General features: G+C 38.0%; 1 non-coding gene across 1 annotated transcript; it reads left to right on the forward strand.

Moving 5' to 3' along the window:
* Positions 1-304: 304 nt before the first annotated feature.
* Positions 305-412, forward strand: LOC112781059 (small nucleolar RNA R71). Its single transcript, XR_003191856.1, has one exon. It is a non-coding gene; the product is annotated as a small nucleolar RNA R71 (small nucleolar RNA).
* Positions 413-12,390: the final 11,978 nt, after the last annotated feature.

Below are 12,390 nucleotides of genomic sequence, written 5' to 3' on the forward strand. Positions count from 1 at the left end.
CAGCATGCATTCCATTCAGACTCTGAGAAATCATATTGACTTGCTGAGTCAATATTTTGTTCTGAGCCAATATGGCATTCAGAGTATCAACTTCAAGAACTCCCTTCTTCTGAGGTATCCCATTACTCACAGGATTCCTCTCAGAAGTGTACATGAACTGGTTATTAGCAACCATGTCAATGAGTTCTTGAGCTTCTGCAGGCGTTTTCTTTAGGTGAATGGATCCACCTGCAGAAGTATCCAATGACATCTTTGATAGCTCAGATAAACCATGATAGAATATATCCAGGATGGTCCATTCTGAAAGCATGTCAGAAGGACACTTTTTGGTCAGCTGTTTGTATCTTTCCCATGCTTCATAGAGGGATTCACCTTCTTTTTGTCTGAAGGTTTGAACATCAGCTCTAAGCTTGCTCAGCTTTTGAGGAGGAAAGAACTTGGCTAAGAAAGCCGTGACCAGCTTATCCCAAGAGTTCAGGCTGTCTTTAGGTTGAGAGTCCAACCATATTCTAGCTCTGTCTCTTACAGCAAAAGGGAAAAGCATGAGCTTGTAGACTTCAGGATCTACTCCATTAGTCTTAACAGTATCACAGATCTGCAAGAATTCAGTTAAGAACTGAAATGGATCTTCAGATGGAAGTCTATGAAACTTGCAGTTCTGCTACATCAGAGAAACTAGCTGAGGTTTCAGCTCAAAGTTGTTTGCTCCGATGGTAGGGATGGAGATGCTTCTTCCATGTAAATTAGAATTTGGTGCAGTAAAGTCACCAAGCATCCTCCTTGCATTATTATTATTTTCGGCTGCCATCTCCTCTTCCTGTTCAAAAATTTCTGAGAGGTTATCTCTGGATTGTTGTAATTTAGCTTCTCTTAATTTTCTCTTCAGAGTCCTTTCAGGTTCTGGATCTGCTTCAACAAGAATGTTTTTGTCCTTGCTCCTACTCATATGACAAAGAAGAGGGCACAGAAAAAATAATAATAATAATAATAGGGATCCTTTATACTACAGTATAGAGGTCCCTGTGTGAGTGGAAGAAAGGAAGGGGACAAAGAATGTAATGTAAGGAAAGAAGCACAAGGGTGAGGAGATGTTAGTATATGAATAAATAAATAGAATAAGATGAGAGAGGGAGAATTTTGAAAATAATTTTTGAAAAAGAGTTGGTGATTTTCGAAAATGGTTTTTGAAAAAGGTTAGTAATTTTCGAAAATTATTTTTAAAAATTAAAATAATTAGTTAATTAAAAAGAAGTTTTGAAAAAGAGAGGGAGATATTTTCGAAAATTAGAGAGAGAGAGTTAGTTAGATAGTTTTGAAAAAGATAAGAAACAAACAAAAAGTTAGTTAGTTAGTTGAAACAAAATTTGAAAAGATAAGAAGTTAGGAAGTTAGAAAAGATATTTTGAAATCAAATTTTTGAAAAAGATAAGATAAGAAGATATTTTTGAAAAGATATGATTGAAATTAGTTTTTGAAAAAAATTTTATTTTTAAAATCACAATTAATGACTTGATTCACAAGAAATCACAAGATATGATTCTAGAACTTAAAATTTGAATCTTTCTTAACAAGTAAGTAACAAACTTGAAATTTTTGAATCAAAACATTAATTGTTATTGTTATTTTCGAAAATTTGATATAAAAATAAGAAAAAGATTTTTGAAAAAATATTTTTAGAATTTTCGAAAATAACTAAGAAAGAAGAAAAAGATTTGATTTTTGAAAAAGATTTTGAAAAAGATAAGATTTTTAAAATTGAAAATTTGATTTGACTCATAAAAACAACTAGATTTTAAAAATTTTTGAAAAAGTCAACTCAAATTTTTGAATTTATGAGAGAAAAAGGGAAATATATTTTTTTGATTTTTTGAATTTTGAATGATGAGAGAGAAAAACATGAAAATGATGCAATGCATGAGATTTTTAGATCAAAACAATGAATGCATGCGAGAATGCTATGAGTGTCAAGATGAACACCAAGAACACTATGAAGATCATGATGAACATCAAGAACATATTTTTGAAAAATTTTTAATGCAAAGAAAACATGCAAGACACCAAACTTAGAAATCTTTAATGCTTAGGCACTAAGAATTCAAGAATGCATATGAAAAACAAGAAAAGACACAAAACATGCAAATGCAAAGATCAAACAAGAAGACTTACCAAGAACAACTTGAAGATCATGAAGAACACTATGAATGCATGAATTTTTTCGAAAAATGCAAGATGAACATGCAATTGACACCAAACTTATAACATGACTCAAGACTCAAACAAGAAACACAAAAAAAATATTTTTTGATTTTTTTATGATTTTCTAATTTTTTTGGATTTTTTTTCGAAAATTATTTGAAAAAGAAAAATAAGGATTCCAAAATTTTTAATATGAATTCCAGGAATCTTATGCTCTTTACTTTAAAGCTCCAATCAAGGGGTCAGGCATGGCTTAATAGCCAGCCAAGCTTTAGAATGGAATTACATCCATTGAGGTGATTAGTTGAAGACCAATCCCAAAGGAGTTTGGATATGGCTTTACAGCCAGCCAGGCTTCAACATGCTTCATGAAACACTAGAATTCATTCTTAAAAATTTTGAAGAAAAATATATTTTTGAAAACATTTTTTTTTCGAAAACAGAGGAGAAATTTTTGAAAGATTTTTGAAAAATTTTTGAAAACAAGACAAAAAGAAAATTACCTAATCTGAGCAACAAGATGAACCGTCAGTTGTCCAAACTCGAACAATCCCCGGCAACGGCGCCAAAAACTTGGTATGCGAAATTGTTACTCAGGTTGTGAATTATTGTTCGAAATTGATTCCCTGGTGATGGCACCAAAAACGGATGCACAGAACCATGGTGTAAACATATCTTCACAACTTCGCATAACTAACCAGCAAGTGCACTGGGTCGTCCAAGTAATACCTTACGTGAGTAAGGGTCAAATCCCACGGAGATTGTTGGTATGAAGCAAGCTATGGTCACCTTGTAAATCTCAGTCAGGCGGATATAAAATAGTTATGTAGTTTTCGAAATGTAGTAATAGAAGAAGGATAGAAATACTTATGTAAATCATTGGTGAGAATTTCAGATAAGCGTATGGAGATGCAATCGTTCCTCTGAACCTCCGCTTTCCTGCTGTCTTCATCCAATCAGTCTTACTCCTTTCTATGGCTAGCTTTATGCAAGGGCATCACCGTTGTCAGTGGCTACATCCCCTCCTCTTGTGAAAATGGTCCAAGATGCCCTGTCACGGCACGGCTAATCATCTGAGGTTCCCGATCATGCTGGAATAAGATTCACCCTCCTTTTGCGTCTGTCACTACGCCCAGCACTCGCGAGTTTGAAGCTCGTCACAGTCATTCAATCATTGAATCCTACTCGGAATACCACAGACAAGGTTTAGACTTTCCAGATTCTCTTGAATGCCGCCATCATTCTAGCTTACACCACGAAGATTCCGATTGAGAGATCTAAGAGACACTCATTCAATCTAAGGTAGAACGGAAGTGGTTGTCAGGCACACGTTCATAGGAAATGATGATGATTGTCACGTTCATCACATTTAGGTTGAAGTACGAATGAATATCTTAGAAGCGAAATAAGATGAATTGAATAGAAAACAGTAGTACTTTGCATTAATCTTTGAGGAACAGCAGAGCTCCACACCTTAATCTATGGAGTGTAGAAACTCTACCGTTAAAATACATAAGTGAAAGGTCTAGGCATGGCCGAATGGCCAGCCCCCAAACGTGATCACAGGATCAAAAATACAATCCAGGATCCAGGATGTCTAATACAATAGTAAAAAGTTGTATTTATAATAAACTAGCTACTAGGGTTTACAGAAGTAAGTAATTGATGCATAAATCCACTTCCGGGGCCCACTTGGTGTGTGCTTGGGCTGAGCTTGAATGTTACACGTGCAGAGGCTCTTTCTGGAGTTGAACGCCAGGTTGTAACGTATTTCTGGCGTTCAACTCTGGTTTGTGACTTGTTTCTGGCGTTTAACTCCAGACAGCAGCGTAGAACTGGCGTTCAACGCCCTTTTACGTCGTCTAAAATCGGCCAAAGTATGGACTATTATACATTTATGGAAAGCCCTGGATGTCTACTTTCCAACGCAATTGGAAGCGCGCCATTTTGAGTTCTGTAGCTCCAGAAAATCCACTTTGAGTGCAGGGAGGTTAGAATCCAACAGCATCAGCAGTCCTTCTTCAACCTCTGAATCTGATTTTTGCTCAAGTCCCTCAATTTCAGCCAGAAAATACCTGAAATCACAGAAAAACACACAAACTCATAGTAAAGTCCAGAAATGTGAATTTAACATAAAAACTAATGAAAACATCCCTAAAAGTAACTAGATCCTACTAAAAATATACTTAAAACAATGCCAAAAAGCGTATAAATTATCCGCTCATCAACTTTCTTTTTCCTACATCACTAATTTCAAACTTCCTTACCTCTTTTTCATTCCTAACCTACTTACTTTTCAAAACACCTCTTCTGGTTTTTCATTAATCTCTTTAACCTTCTGACCAAGGCATGATGATAATTTTTCCTAATTAACATGAATTCTAATACATTTTGGATTGTGATTTTTTTTTCTCGGACTTTTAACTCCTATACAATCCTTAATGCACATTTACTTAACTCATTTTCATCATTCTACTGCTCTTTTGCCATTATGTGCTTCTTTTGTTATTTGCCTACTTGTTTTCCTGTTTTTATTATATCTTTGATTTCTATTTTTCAGGATGTCTGACACCCAAAGAAAAGAAAAAAGAAAGGCAACAACTGGCAAACGAAAAAGAGGAGAATCCTCTATGACCATCCTGGACATCATGCATGATGACTCCTGGCGGGAGAAACACTTTACCCCGCAGGAGAAGGCAGACCAGCTACTCCCTGCTACTGATCCCATCAAGTTTGCAAACAAATTCTGTGAGTTAAAGTATCCGGTGTTTGCAACCTCCAGGAACCTGTACTTGGAGTGGACTCTGAAAATTCCGGAAGAACTCCAACAATACACCTCTGATCAGATCAAACAAAGAGGTTGGTTCTTCTTGGAGAGAAACCTGACTGAGGTCAATGCATCTTGGGTAAGAGAGTTTTAATTCAATTACTTCAAAACTTCCCTAGATGCAGTGAACCTAAGAGGGAAGCAGATACTGGTCACTGAAGAGGCCATTAAGGATATTCTGAAGCTTCTGCCTAAATCTGATCAGCCAGATGGTTATCAAAAGGCTGAGGAGGACATGCGCTTCATGAAGTTTGACTGGGATGCCTTCAAGGCAAGGATAGCCCTTGACCCGACTGTTCCATGGGTCATGGGTCAGAACACCACCATGCCTAAGGGAATCAAGCGGATTTACTTAAATGATGAGGCTCGGCTATGGCATCAGTCTTGAGCAACTTTGTTATGCCGAGTACCCATGAGACGGAGCTACCTGTCGCTATGATCACCCTCCTATGGTGTGTAATGGAGGGTAAGGACCTGTACCTGCCATGCTTCATCCGGTACTACATGGCCAGGGTCCACGTCCGAGGCACTCTCCCTTTTTCATATCTGATTACACAGCTAGGCCGTCGAGCTGACGTGCCTTGGGAGGATGCTGATGAGAAGCCACTTGCTGCAGAATGCAAGAAGATTATCCCTCACAGCAGGAACTTTCTGGCTTTGGGCTACAGACCTCCATTCCTCACAGCTCCTGGTGAGACAGCCACACCGTCTGCTGGCCCCTCTTACTCTACAGCTACCCCAGCTACCCCTGCTACCACCACTGCATCTCCACCTGCCTCAGAGCCGGTTTATCACCTAGTACACCGCCTGTTTCATGAGCTAGACCAGATGGAGCGCCGTAATCGGCGCCAATATGAGAGATCTGAGCGTCGCAGCAAGCGACGCTATGAGCACCTGAAGCTGATGATACAATCTGGCGGCGACATCCCCTTCGAGCCCGACACGCCATCAGAGCCATCTGAGGAGGAGGCGGATGATCACGAGGCAGAGACCCATCCACAGAGAGAGGCTGCACAGGCAGGCACGGAGCAGGCTACATCACAGCAGGAGGCCCCGCCTCAGATTCAGGCTGCAGACCCAGAGATCCCTATTCAGTCAGCACCTCCTCTGCAGCTGGCAGATCCTCAGACCACCACCACAGAGACTCCGGCTGCCCATCCTTCCAGTGATGACACCCCTTCACACCCTGCTTGAGTGAGCATCAGGGACGATGCTTCATTTTAAGTGTGGGGAGGTCGCTATCTCTGGCGTATTTTTTTTGGTGAACCACTACAGACTCTTTTACTTTATTTTGCTACTTTTCTGTATTTTTCTTTTTATCTTTTATTTTTTTAGTATTTATACATTGCTATTTTCATGTATTTTTACTATATTTCTGCATGTTGCACTTTAGTTCATATTTTAGCCATTTAGTTTAGTTGCAATTCTAACTTATTAGTTATAAAAAATGTGGATTAATTAGTATAGTTTACCCTTTTTAGCATAAGATAACTTAGTTTAAATTGAAAATATAAAAAGGAAGTAAACTAGAGACTTTAACATAATAAAAACAATCCACACACCTTGTATATAGCATTACATGTTAGTTAGTTAACAACATTTCATCAAGGAGAAACACTAAAACTTTAAAGCCACCTTAAGATTTATATTGAGAATAATGGGAACTCCTAATTTTTACTTGCATGACATATATAACTGATATATGATTTTTGAGTTGGAGAACACACAGTCTGTGAGTTTTGAGCTTAATTGTATGGTTACATTCAAACCATAATTTTTATTCCTGTGTGTTCTGCCCTTCTTTTTTATTTTGGTGTTCTTTACTTTGTTTTAATCTATATGTCCGATTATAGAATATAGATACATATCAAGAAAGTGATTGAGGCCATTGTTTGATTCTAGCTCACTTATCCCAGATTAACCTACCTTTTACATCACCCTTGTTAGCCCCCTTGAGCCTTTAAATCCCCTCTTATCCTATAAACCACAATACTAGCCTTAAGCAGAAAAACAAAATACAAATTCCAAGTTGAATCCTTGGTTAGCTTATGATAGAAAGTGTGTATTGTTTAAGTGTGGGAAACCTATTGGGAACATGGATGATAAAAACAAAGGGTAGAAAGTTAAAAAGAATAAAATAATTCAAAATAAAAATTTTGGGAAGCATGCTCATGTGAAATCAAAATAATTGAATTACCATGTGCATTAAAAAAAATTTTATTTGAGTAAAGGGGATACAAAAGAATTTCCCAAATGCAAAAATAAAGCAATGCACATGGGACAAAATTAAAACTAATGCATGAGCATATAACATCAAAAGTGGAAAAATTTGGGTGAATAGGTAAAGAAATTCTTGCTTTACAAAGTATGTATGTTAGGTGAGATCTTAGACTAATCAAGGATTCACTTATTAGCTCACTTAGCCTTATACATATACCCTTATCTTTACCTTGGCCCCATTACAACATTAATTAAAGACCTCATGATTTTTGTATGCCTATATTATATAATTGTTGATTGGTTAGATGAAGAACAAAGTTATGAAAAGTAAGGATAAAAAGAAGAATAGAGTGATTAACCCAATAAACACAAAATCCAGTGAGGGTTCAATAGCTCATTAACATATATCTCTGCTTAAATTGCTAATTGTCTTGCAAGTTTGTAAAATATTTTTCTTTCCCATCTCAATTGTAAAAGTGCTTTATCATTATCTAAGGTTTGGCTATGCATATATGATTCCTTGAAAATGTAAATTAATTTAACTACATGCAAGCTTTATATACAAGTGAATAAAATTTAGATTTGCATGATTCATTTAGGTAGTTGCATTTAGAATAGATTGCATTGCATGAGATTCCACCACTTCAACCTTACCTTACTCTTTATCTTGGATTTAGCATGAGGACATGCTATTGTTTAAGTGTGGGGAGGTTGATAAACCCATATTTTATGATATATTTTGTGCCTAATTTAAGTGATTTATTCAATCCTTCACTCACTTATTCATGTTAATTGCATGGTTTTACTTTTCCTTCCTTATTATGTGATGTATGTGAAAAACATGTTTCCTATGCTTTAAAAGTAATTATTTTAATTACCCTTTATTTCCATTCGATACCGTGATTCGTGTGTTGAGTAGTTTCAAATCTTCTAAGGCAGGAATGACTTAAAGGATGGAAAGAAAACATACAAAAATGGAAGGAAAGCATAAAACGGAGTTTTTGGAGAAACTGGCAGTGATGCGATCGCATGGACGACGCGGCCGCATGCCAGCGCGAAATGGCAGTGACGCGACCGCGTGATTGATGCGATCGCACGCCTTAAGCGAAACGCATATGACGCGGATGCATGACTGAAGCGACCGCGTGATAAGGAAAACTCCAGAGGACGCGACCGCGTGACCCACGCGGACGCGTGACAAAGGCCACGCACCAAAAATTACATGAAACGCTCCCAGCGATTTCTGAAGCCCTTTTTGGCCCAAATCCAAGTCCAGAAGGCACAGATAAGAGGTTATGAAGTGGGGGAATGCATCCATTCAGGGAATGTCTCCAATTAGTTACTTTTCATGATTTAGATGTAGTTTTTAGGGAGAGGTTCTCTCCTCTCTCTTTTAGGATTTAGAATTAGGATTTCTTTTGCTTTCAGGATTATCTCTTTTTATCAGGTTCAATATTCCTTTTTACTTATTTTTTCAATTTAATTTATGAATTTTTCTACGTTACAAATTATTCTTTGAATTAATGTTATTTGAGGTATTTCAGTTTATGATTGCTTTCTTTTATTTATATTACTGTTGCTTCCAATCTAAAGATATTTTTATTCAAGTAGATTTACTTTTTCCCTTTTGGTCTTGGTTAAGAAATTAGTAACTCAGGAGTTATCAAACTCAACATGATTGATAATTGTTATCTTTGCTAATTGAATTGAACTTTAATAATCCCAATCTTTCTTCAGGGATTAACTAGGATTTGAAGATCAAACTAATTAGTCACTTGACCTTTCTTTGCTTTAAGTAAAGGCTAACTAAGTGGAATTAAGATTCAATCTTCATCATCATTGATAAGGATAACTAGGATAGGACTTCCAATTTCCCATAACTTGCCAAAAGTTTATTTTACAGTTATTTATTTATTTCACTTGCCATTTAAATTACTTGTTCCTCATCTTCAAAACCCCAATCTACAATCTTCATAACCAATAATAAGAACATACTTCCCTGTAGTTCCTTGAGAAGACGACCCGAGGTTTAAATACTTCGGTTATCAATTTTTAAGGGGTTTGTTACTTGTGATAACCAAAACGTTTGTACGAAAGGATTTTTGTTGGTTTAGAAACTATATCTACAATGCGACTATTTTTATAAAATTCTTTACTAGCAAAAATCCCAACGTCAATCATCAATGGAAATATAGCAAGTGCATATGATGATAGTTAAATGCATGGTGTTTATTGGCATGCCGGCAAAGGCATGAGTAGCATAGATCAAGCATTCAATGTCCACGTTAGATTACCATGCCTTTCAAACTAATAACCTGTTTGTAATAACAATTATATTTAAATAATATAGTATAAAAAGGGTCTTGTGAAAAGCAAGCATTTAGAGTAGTAGAATAAAAGAAATCTAAAAATAGTGCACAATGCCATACGGGCGTTTTCACAAACACATAGCATGCATGGTGAATAAGCTATTGAAAGTATTAAATTAAACATGCAAGCAACCCTTAAAAATTAATATATAATTGTCAAACAATTCCTTAACAATCCACAAGCAAAATATAAGAAATATTGACTCAAATAAATTTCTAACATCAATAAAAAGAGGAAGAAAGAAAAAAAACAAGGATAGTGAAAGTAGAAAGAAAAAGAATAAGAGAACATAAAAATAAGAGGAAGAATAGAAAAGGAAGGAGGGAAGAAGAAAAGAAAAACCTTGATAATGGTGGTGAGAGAGAGAAAGTAGAAAGTGAGAAAAAAGGAAGAAGGAAGACGAAGGGGGGAAGAAGAAGGAAAAGAAAAAGTAGGATTTGGAGAAGAAAAAGATAAGATATTTTGGCAGATTTGGATAAGATGTGCGGCGCAAGTGACGCGGACGCGTGGGTTACGCGTTCGCGCGAAAAGCGCGTATATGAATCAACGCGGACGCGTCGGTCACGCGGACGCATGACTTGTACTGTGCTAGTGGCGCGAGGGCAGCCTCGCGCCCGCACAACTCTCTGTTCGAAAATCATTGTTGCCAAATTTTAAGGTGACACGTTCGTGTGGTGGACGCGATCGCGTGAATGGCCAAGACTGGAAAATGACGCGGACGCATGGGGCACGCGTTCGCGTGGTAGGGCTTGTGCGACTAGCATTATTCCAGCCCTGGTCCAGCGTAACATTCTGCCATACACCCTTTCTTACGTCGATTTTCAGGGCACGCGTTCGCGTGCTTGACGCGGACGCGTGGGAGGAATTTTTCCCACATGACGCGGATGCTTCGAGGATGCGGTCGCGTGGATCAAGTTGTGCCAAGGGCACGCTTCCAGCCGCGCTTTCGCATGACTCTCTGTTAAGTTTGCTTTTCTTCCTAAGGCCAATACGACGTGGACGTGTCGGTGACGCTGTCGCGTCGCATGCCGCTTTCCTTCTCTCTCTTCTCTTTTTTATGCAATATGCAAATGCAAACTATATGCACTAGTACGGAGAAGAGTTATTGAAAAAGAAAACTAAGAAGAGAGAAAGGAACAATCATACCATGGTGGGTTGTCTCCCACCTAGCACTTTGCTTTAACGTCCTTAAGTTGGACGCTCCACTAGCTCAGTCTTCTGCTGTGGGTGGATCTTCCAAGAGGAAGATCTCTAGCTACTTCTTATTCTTCCTCTTTTCACCATGATAAAGCTTTAAGCGATGTCCATTGACTTTGATGAATTCAGATCTTGAAGGATGACTCAGATGAAAAACTCCGTATGGCTCAGCCTTCTCTACTCTATACAGGCCATCCCATCTTGATCTCAACTTGCCTGGCATGAGCCTCAATCTGGAGTTGTAAAGGAGGACTAAGTCCCCCGGTTGGAACTCTCTCTTCTTGATGTGCTTATCATGTACATCTTTCATCTTTTCCTTGTAAAGCATGGAGTTCTCATAAGCTTCTAGGCGAAGGCTTTCTAATTTCTGCAGTTGCAGCTTCCTTTCAGCTCCGGCCTTCTCAAATCCCATGTTGCACTCCTTCACTGCCCAAAAGGCTTTTTGCTCTACTTCAACTAGGAGGTGACAGGCTTTATCATAAACTAAGCGGAAGGGACTCATCCCAATGGGTGTCTTGTATGCCGTTTTGTATGCCCAGAGTGCATCTTGTAGTCTGGTGCTCCAGTCTCTTCTATGAGGTTTGACTATCTTCTGCAATATACGCTTTATTTCTCGGTTAGACACCTCGGCTTGCCCATTAGTCTGAGGATAGTAGGCTGTTTCCACTTTATGAATTATCCCATGCTTCTTCAGTAATCCTGTTAGTCTCCTGTTACAAAAATGGGTGCCTTGATCGCTCACGATAGCTCGTGGTGATCCAAAGCGACAAATGATATGGTTTCTAACAAAGGAAACAACAGTGTTAGCATCATCAGTGCGGGTAAGAATTGCTTCCACCCATTTAGAAACGTAATTCACAGCTAACAATATATAAAAGTAACCATTAGAATTTGGAAATGGACCCATGAAGTCAATGCCCCAAACATAAAAAATTTCACAAAAAAGCATAATCTGTTGAGGCATCTCATCCCTCTTGGATATATTACCAAACCTTTGGCATGGGGAACAAGATTTGCAAAATTCAGCAGCGTCTTTAAAAAGAGTAGGCCACCAGAATCCACAGTCTAAAATTTTTCTAGCTGTTCTCTGAGGACCAAAATGTCCTCCACTCTCAGATGAGTGGCAGGCCTCTAAAATGGACTGGAAATTCTGATTGAGGCACACATCGTCTAATTACCTGGTCAGCACCACACCTCCATAAATATGGGTCATCCCATATATAATATTTGGACTCGCTTTTCAGCTTGTCTCTTTGATGCTTAGTAAAGTCTGGAGGAAAAGTGCGGCTGACTAGATAATTAGCTACAGGCGCATACCAAGGGACTACTTCAGATACTGCTTGTAAGTTGTCGAATGGGAAATTATCATTTACAGGAGTGGAGACATCCGTAATGTGCTCAAGGCGACTCAAGTGGTCTGCCACTAGATTCTGGTTACTACTCCTATCCTTAATTTCTAAATCAAATTCTTGTAATAGCAATATCCAATGTATAAGCCTTGGTTTGGACTCCTTCTTAGCTAATAAATACTTTAGAGCTGCATGGTCTGAGTACACTACTACTTTAGTACCAAGTAAATA

The sequence above is a fragment of the Arachis hypogaea genome, chromosome 19 (assembly GCF_003086295.3).
Source record: "Arachis hypogaea cultivar Tifrunner chromosome 19, arahy.Tifrunner.gnm2.J5K5, whole genome shotgun sequence".
In the NCBI taxonomy this organism is placed as follows: Eukaryota; Viridiplantae; Streptophyta; class Magnoliopsida; order Fabales; family Fabaceae; genus Arachis; species Arachis hypogaea.